Source organism: Chenopodium album, chromosome 25, assembly GCF_948465745.1.
Source record: "Chenopodium album chromosome 25, dcCheAlbu1.1, whole genome shotgun sequence".
NCBI classification, from domain to species: domain Eukaryota; kingdom Viridiplantae; phylum Streptophyta; class Magnoliopsida; order Caryophyllales; family Amaranthaceae; genus Chenopodium; species Chenopodium album.
Window position 1 is genome coordinate 12,189,245 of NC_137858.1, and position 7,843 is coordinate 12,197,087.

Here is a 7,843-nt window from a genome sequence, read left to right on the forward strand (position 1 = left end):
GAGTGTATTGGTTGTCGTTAAGTAGATTTAAAGTGTGATTTATGATTTGTTTGTTGTATATAGTCGGTTATAGAAAAATGGTGTTGATGCTGGGCTGTTGTGGTAATACATAGGTTGTTTTTAGCAAAGTAATTTTTTACTATCTACCTTTAAGTATGTTTCATGTATCAAAGGTGATCTCTTCTTCGGCATCTATTGAGATTTATTTGGATGATTTGTTTGCATTCATGGGTTTTATTGGGCGATCCATTGATGGTATGTTTTGAAGCGTTACGATAACAATTATGGCATGCTACGGTTTAATTTTGTCTTTATATGATACGATGATTAATTGAACTGGTTGTCGTTACGTAGATTTAAAGTGTGATTTATGCTCTATTTGTTGTGAAATGTTATAAGCACACCGCTTATAGAAACATGGTGTTGATGTTTGGTTATGCTGTGGTACTACATACAAATAACGAAGTGAGTTTTTACTATCTAGTTATAAGTATGGTTCATGTTTCAGAGTTGTTTTTTCATGTGAAAATTGGTATCTTTTGAGATTAGTTTGGATAATTTGTTTGCATTAATGTGATCAATTGGCCAATCTATCAATGGTATATTTTGAAGCGTTACAATAGCGATTATGGTAAGGTATGCTACAATTTCATTTTTATATGATGTGGTTGGTTAACTGTGTTGACTGTCTTTATGTAAATTTTATGTAGGAAAAATTGAAAAAAATAATCCCACCTTTCGCCCGTCTGCTCAAAATAATCCCACCTTTTCGAATTCCAGAAATAATCTCACCTTGTTACCCCATCTTCTCAAAATGATCCTTTTACCGGTTTATGAAATTAGTAACCTGTTGTAGAAGGTGACTTGACACGTGTCACCTTCTAATTGGTCCAAATTTTAAATTTTAAAATAAAAAAAACAATTTAAAAATAAAAAAATAAAAAAATCTCCCAGCTCCACGAGACCACGACCACCCCCTTTATCACCACCATCACAACCCCCTGCCGCCGCGCGTTACCACCATCACCACCATCACAAATTTCACCTTCCTCTCTGCAGTTGCTGCCACCACAACCCACCACCACCTAACCCGCACACACCAAATCGCCACCACAACAACCACCACTGCACTAACTCCACAATTACCCCAACCTCCCCTAGCGCGGCAGCCTTTGTCTAAAACAAGCCCACCACCTGAACGACCACCCGCATCTTCCCCTTAACTTGATAATTATTGTTGTTCATGGTTAATTTATTACCCCAACATTTGATTTATTTTCGTTGATTGGGAAATAGAGTAGATGTGAATTTTTGTGGGAATTTGAATAAATAAAGGTTTTTATTGTTTAATTGAATTTTGTAATTGAATTTTTCTGGGTTTTGTGTGTTAGAATTGTGGGTAAAAGCTGCAATCTGCCATACTTGCTTGAATGTTCCATTAATTGAAATGATAATGGAGGTTGGTGGAGTACGCATCAAAGAGGGGAAGCGGGGAGGTGAGCACTGAGCAGGGAAGCAGGGTAAGGTGAGAAAGTGGTGCCATGACGAGCTGGTGGCCGTGCGTGGTGGAAAACCAGGGAGGGAAGGGGGAGGGGAAAAGATTTTTTGGGTGGGAGGTCAAGTGGTGGTGTGGGTGGAGGTTAGATCTGTGGTGAAAGGGGGTGGGATGGGAATTAGGATTTTGGGAGGAGGTCAGGTGGTGGTGTGGAGGTGGTTATGGTGGTTGACATGGATGGAGCCATGGAGGGGGTGAGGTGAGGAAGAGGAAGTAGATGGGAAAAAAAAAACTTGTTTTACAGGTTGAAGGTAAAAAGGATCATTTTGAGAAGATGGGGTAACAAGGTGGGATTAGTTCTGGAATTCGAAAAGGTGGGATTATTTTGAGCAGAAGGGCGAAAGGTAGGATTATTCTTTTCAATTTTTCCTGTATGCTTCATATTTTGTTTGTTACGGAGTATGTGTTATAATATATTATTATAAACGAGTATGATCTAGAGATTGGGCCAGCTGATTGTGAGGTAGTTTTTAGTTATTGGTAGCAAACAAGCAATTATAAGAAAGAATATATATATCCACCCGATTCATCCTTTGGGCTAATTCGGATTCAGGGATCAGTTTGAATGGTTAGGTTCCACTCAGTGCAAATTTTAAGATGCACCATGATGCATCTACAAATAGGTGCACCACGCCCATGCTTTTGAACATTTAGTAAAAACTCTGAACAATTGGAAATTTTGAACATGTAGTAAAAACATCTGAACATTGCAAATTTAGAACATTTAGTTAAAAAATCTGAACAATCGCAATGCATCACGCCTATGCTTTTGAACATCTAGTAATAAAGTCTGTACAATCGCTAATTTTGAATATTCAGTAAAAAAATCTGAATTGAACATTTAGTAAAACAAATCTGAACAATCGCAGTACACCATGCTTATAATTTTGAACATTTAGTAAAAAAAATATGAACAATAATAAATTTTGAACATTTAATAAAAGAAAATCTGAACAATCGCAAATTTTGAATTATTACGAGTCAGACAAATTTTAAAAGAAATTTATCTGCCTCGTACGTAATAAATCAAAAGTTTTGTAATATAAACTAAGCATTTACTATATACAAAATGAACATTTCTTTATAAAATATGAACACAAAATTTGCATGTTTATGTTCAGTTTTTGTGCCGTGTTTTTTTTTTTTTTTACTTAATGTTCATTTTTTGTAAAATGTTCAATTTTTTTATTAAATGTTCAAAAGTATAGACTTGGTGCACCTATTTCTAAGTGCACCATGGTGCACATAATACTAATTTTCCACTCGGTTTGGATGATATATATAGATATATACAAGTATATCTTTTTCACATGATCTTGATAAAAGTGATTAAGTTGGTATGGATATATGTTAAGCTGGTTAGGATATATATTGGTGACTATGATTGGTGGTCACACTATCACGCTCATCATATTTAGCATAAGTTTTAGTCTTTGAAATCCTGACCCGGCATGTGATCCGAATATTGATACGAAATTGTTTACTTGAATTTGAAACTTACCTGACTCAAATCGGACTAGAAGTGGAGTTGACCCGATATTGAAGTTGACTTGACCCAAAATTAACCCGATACCCGAAATGACTCGAACTATAATTACCTTATGCCAGAAATGACCTGAACCAAAAACAATTGATACCCAAAATGATTTAATAGATTTAGGACTTAATTACTTGATTAGGAACACTATAATTATCATTCTTATGAAATTTCTACATCGACATACATGTCCAGTTGAAATTTAAAATGAAGTTAAAATTAAAATTAACCCGACTCGAAGTGACTCGACTTGAACTTGACCTCACAATTGGACCCAAAAATTGACCTGTCTCAAAGTGACCCATCCCAACTTGAGCAGACTCGAACTCAACCCAAAGCGTTAACCCGATATCCAACCCAACCTAACCCGAACCCGATTATATGTTGACCTGAAATCCAAATTGACCAGACCAAACCCAAACTTGACCCGATTATTTGTTGACTCGACCTAAAATGACCCACGACCCTTTTGCCAGGTCTATTTACCATGATAGGAAGAGAGATAATTACATGGTGAATTGGATCATGTTTCTTTTCTTGTTTTTACTTGTTCTTTGCAATGCATACTCCATAGTCCATATGTATGTAGAAGTCGGAAGTCACTAACACAAAATAATGAAGTAAAGGTTTCTTTTAATAACAAAAGTGTAGTTTCTCTTCACCTAAAAAAAAAAAACAATGTAGCTTCTCCTCTTTTTTTTTTTTTATTTTGAGGAAATGGTTCAATTCAACTACTATTCATGAAAGTCATTTCTATTTTTTTTTGGAGGCATCGTGTTAAATCAATATATAAAACCCATTTAAAAGAACATGTATGACTATATGAGCGACAAAAAAAAAAAAATCTTTGATGCTGATGATGTATTTTGATGATGGGCGAATCAATTTATAACATTTAGAAATTTACAAGAGGAATGTGAATAGTAAATTAGTAAGATAGACTAAGGGCCTGTTCTCATTGACTGAACTCAGCTGAACTGAACTGAACTGAACTGAACTGAACTGAACTGAAATGAATATTTTATAAGAGAAGGAAATTAGGAGCTGAACTGAACTGAACTGAACTGAATTGAGCTGAACTGAACTGAACTGAACTGAACTGAACTCAGCTGAACTGAACTGAACTGAATTTCAACGTAAGAGAACAGACCCTAAGGGCATGTTCTCATTGACTGAACTTAATTGAACTCAACTGAACTGGACTGAACTGAACTGAACTGAACTGAACTCAGCTGAACTGAACTGAACTGAAATGAATATTTTATAAGAAAAGGAAATTAGGAGCTGAACTGAACTGAACTGAATTTCAACGTAAGAGAACAGGCCCTAAAGTGGACTAATTGCAATGTGCGAGGGATTTCAATGAGAATGATTAGCATAGTTATTGCCTTTTGTTTTATTTCATATAATTGTATATAGAATTAAACAACCATTATTATCGTAGTTCATGGAGAACCAAGGGTGAAGAGCATAATTGGAGATTTCACAATGAGTTGGAGAGTTAACTTGGAGGTTAATGTTATAAATAGTATGATAAAAGAATAACATTTTTTGTTTCCACCACATTTGCAGTTTGCACAAGTCACTATTAGCCGACATTAAAATTCATTTCAGTAAGTCTTATATATTTAGCAAAATCACATGTACATCTTACGTTTTCTAAACATTTTCCCATTTCATTCATGTGAATGGTTAAAATCTAATTATTTGACCACACAAACCCTACTAATTGAACAACATCTTTGAAAATTTATAAACTAATGTACACATTACAAATCAATTAAAATCGATTCATGTGATCTCTTACTATACTTTTCTAAATTCGATTCAACGATATGTTATTCACATTGTTGATAAACAAAGAACACAAAGTTTATGTGGTACGATCAAATTAGATCTACATTCACGGGTGGGCGATTCGAGAGCTTCTTCACTATAATGGAGAATGAATGAAAGAATATTATAAGGAATCCTAAATCTAATGGCTTAAAAGATATGATCTAATTTATCAACTAAAGGGTTCTTTTATAACACAAGAAAGCCCTAATAAAAACCCTAAACTGTTCCTAAAGTACACTCAAATAGCCGTCATAAAAAAGATAAAACTTAGAAAATATTCTATAAAACAAGTAAGCTTAAAACGAATCCAAAAAAAACCGCCCAACTCGTTCAGGCACGAGTGTGCTATGTCGAGCACTTCGTCAGTATCGTTTCAGCTTCGTCAGGTCTTTGTAAAATGGCCATAACATTCTCGTTTCTTATCGGAATTGGGCATATGACCTATCTTTAGAAAGCTCTTGAACCAAGCTATCACCTCCAACTTGAATCACCTCAAAATCACTAGTAATTTGAGAGATATCTGCATTCAAAGTCAGCCCTACTAGATTTTGAGTTACAATTTAACACACATGTTCTAATGACATGCACATTTATTTAATTTGCCTTACAAATATAACAATAAAAAGTAATGATAAACATTATTAAACTTTATTCAAATGGCGTGATGCGATGATTGATTGTATTTTATAAATCGATATAACTAGCCAATGAACACACATATGCATTCACATAAACATGTGTGTGGTGCGTGCGCGCACTCACATAGGGCTAGTAAATATAATAATTAAAGGACATGTCAAGAATGACACATGACATTTCTTGAGGTAATTTTTACTTGTCAAAAAACTAAATTTTCTATTTTTTCTTTCCTCTCATCTATAACTTTATACTAAAGGCGAAACCAGGAATGACACATGTCATTTCCTGATTGAAAATTTTCCCTCCAAAAGTTTTTTTTATTTTTTAATTTTTTTTAATTTTTTTTAATTTTTTTGGCCAAAGCTTCTTAGACAAGTTTTTAAAACAAACTATACAATAATAATTCACTTCCTATTTGATAAGTATATCTTATTTATATGCAATAATAGTTTTCTATCTATAACTTTGTAATGTAATTAAGAGTTATTTTTATTAGTCGTGCATATATTATTCTCTCTATTTTCTTTAGTGTGATAAATTTTTTAATTATTTTTTTTTGTAATTACAAAACCTTCATCCTATTTTGCAATTAGGTTTTTTTTTTTTATATAATTAAATAGCAGTCTTAAACTAATGATATGTATTAAAAATTACCGTGCATGGCACGGGACTTAACCTAGTCTATAACTTTATACTAAAGGCGAAACCAGGAATGACACATGTCATTTCCTGGTTGAAAATTTTCCCTCCAAAAGTTTTTTTTATTTTTTAATTTTTTTTAATTTTTTTTAATTTTTTTGGCCAAAGCTTCTTAGACAAGTTTTTAAAACAAACTATACAATAATAATTCACTTCCTATTTGATAAGTATATCTTATTTATATGCAATAATAGTTTTCTATCTATAACTTTGTAATGTAATTAAGAGTTATTTTTATTAGTCGTGCATATATTATTCTCTCTATTTTCTTTAGTGTGATAAATTTTTTAATTATTTTTTTTTGTAATTACAAAACCTTCATCCTATTTTGCAATTAGGTTTTTTTTTTTTATATAATTAAATAGCAGTCTTAAACTAATGATATGTATTAAAAATTACCGTGCATGGCACGGGACTTAACCTAGTCTATAACTTTATACTAAAGGCGAAACCAGGAATGACACATGTCATTTCCTGGTTGAAAATTTTCCCTCCAAAAGTTTTTTTTATTTTTTAATTTTTTTTAATTTTTTTTAATTTTTTTGGCCAAAGCTTCTTAGACAAGTTTTTAAAACAAACTATACAATAATAATTCACTTCCTATTTGATAAGTATATCTTATTTATATGCAATAATAGTTTTCTATCTATAACTTTGTAATGTAATTAAGAGTTATTTTTATTAGTCGTGCATATATTATTCTCTCTATTTTCTTTAGTGTGATAAATTTTTTAATTATTTTTTTTTGTAATTACAAAACCTTCATCCTATTTTGCAATTAGGTTTTTTTTTTTTATATAATTAAATAGCAGTCTTAAACTAATGATATGTATTAAAAATTACCGTGCATGGCACGGGACTTAACCTAGTTTTTTCTATAGTACAATCTTATATATCTCTTAATAAATAGCTAGTAAACAGTTACAAGTTGGATCATTTTTGGATCCCCCTGTCCTTCTTTCATTTTTAACAGTTTGCCACAAGATTAAACCTTTGGGAATTGGATGGAATAATGCGAGGATGCAAAAACAATACAATTCTAAGTATGAAGCTCCTAAAGCTCGGAGAAAATGACTTTTATGTACCGGAACCTCCACAAATCAGGTAATATCACAACCAAACATGCTTATGCGTGCAGTGATACTTTTAATGGGTTTAAACACTCCGCTCGTCTATGGGATAATCCAAACATTTACAAGTACTCTTGGTACTTTTAACATTCTTGCAAAATTGGAAATTATTTCTATGGAAACTTTTTTATACAACGATTTAGCTTCTTCTTTAAAGTTCACCTTGGTAAAAAAAAGGTATGCAAATTACAATTTCATGCGATACTTTTGAAGAAGGTCAACACATCTTCCGCATTATGTAACATTACTAAATATATATGGAAGACCGAGGGCCTGTTTTGATTTACTAAACTGAACTCAACTGAACTGATTAGAGTTGAACTGAACTGAATAGAGCTGAAATAAATTGTTAATGAGAGAAAGAAATTAGAAATTGAGCTGAACTGAACTAATTGGAGCTGAGTTGAACTGAACTGAATTGAAGCTGAAGAGAACAGGCCCTGA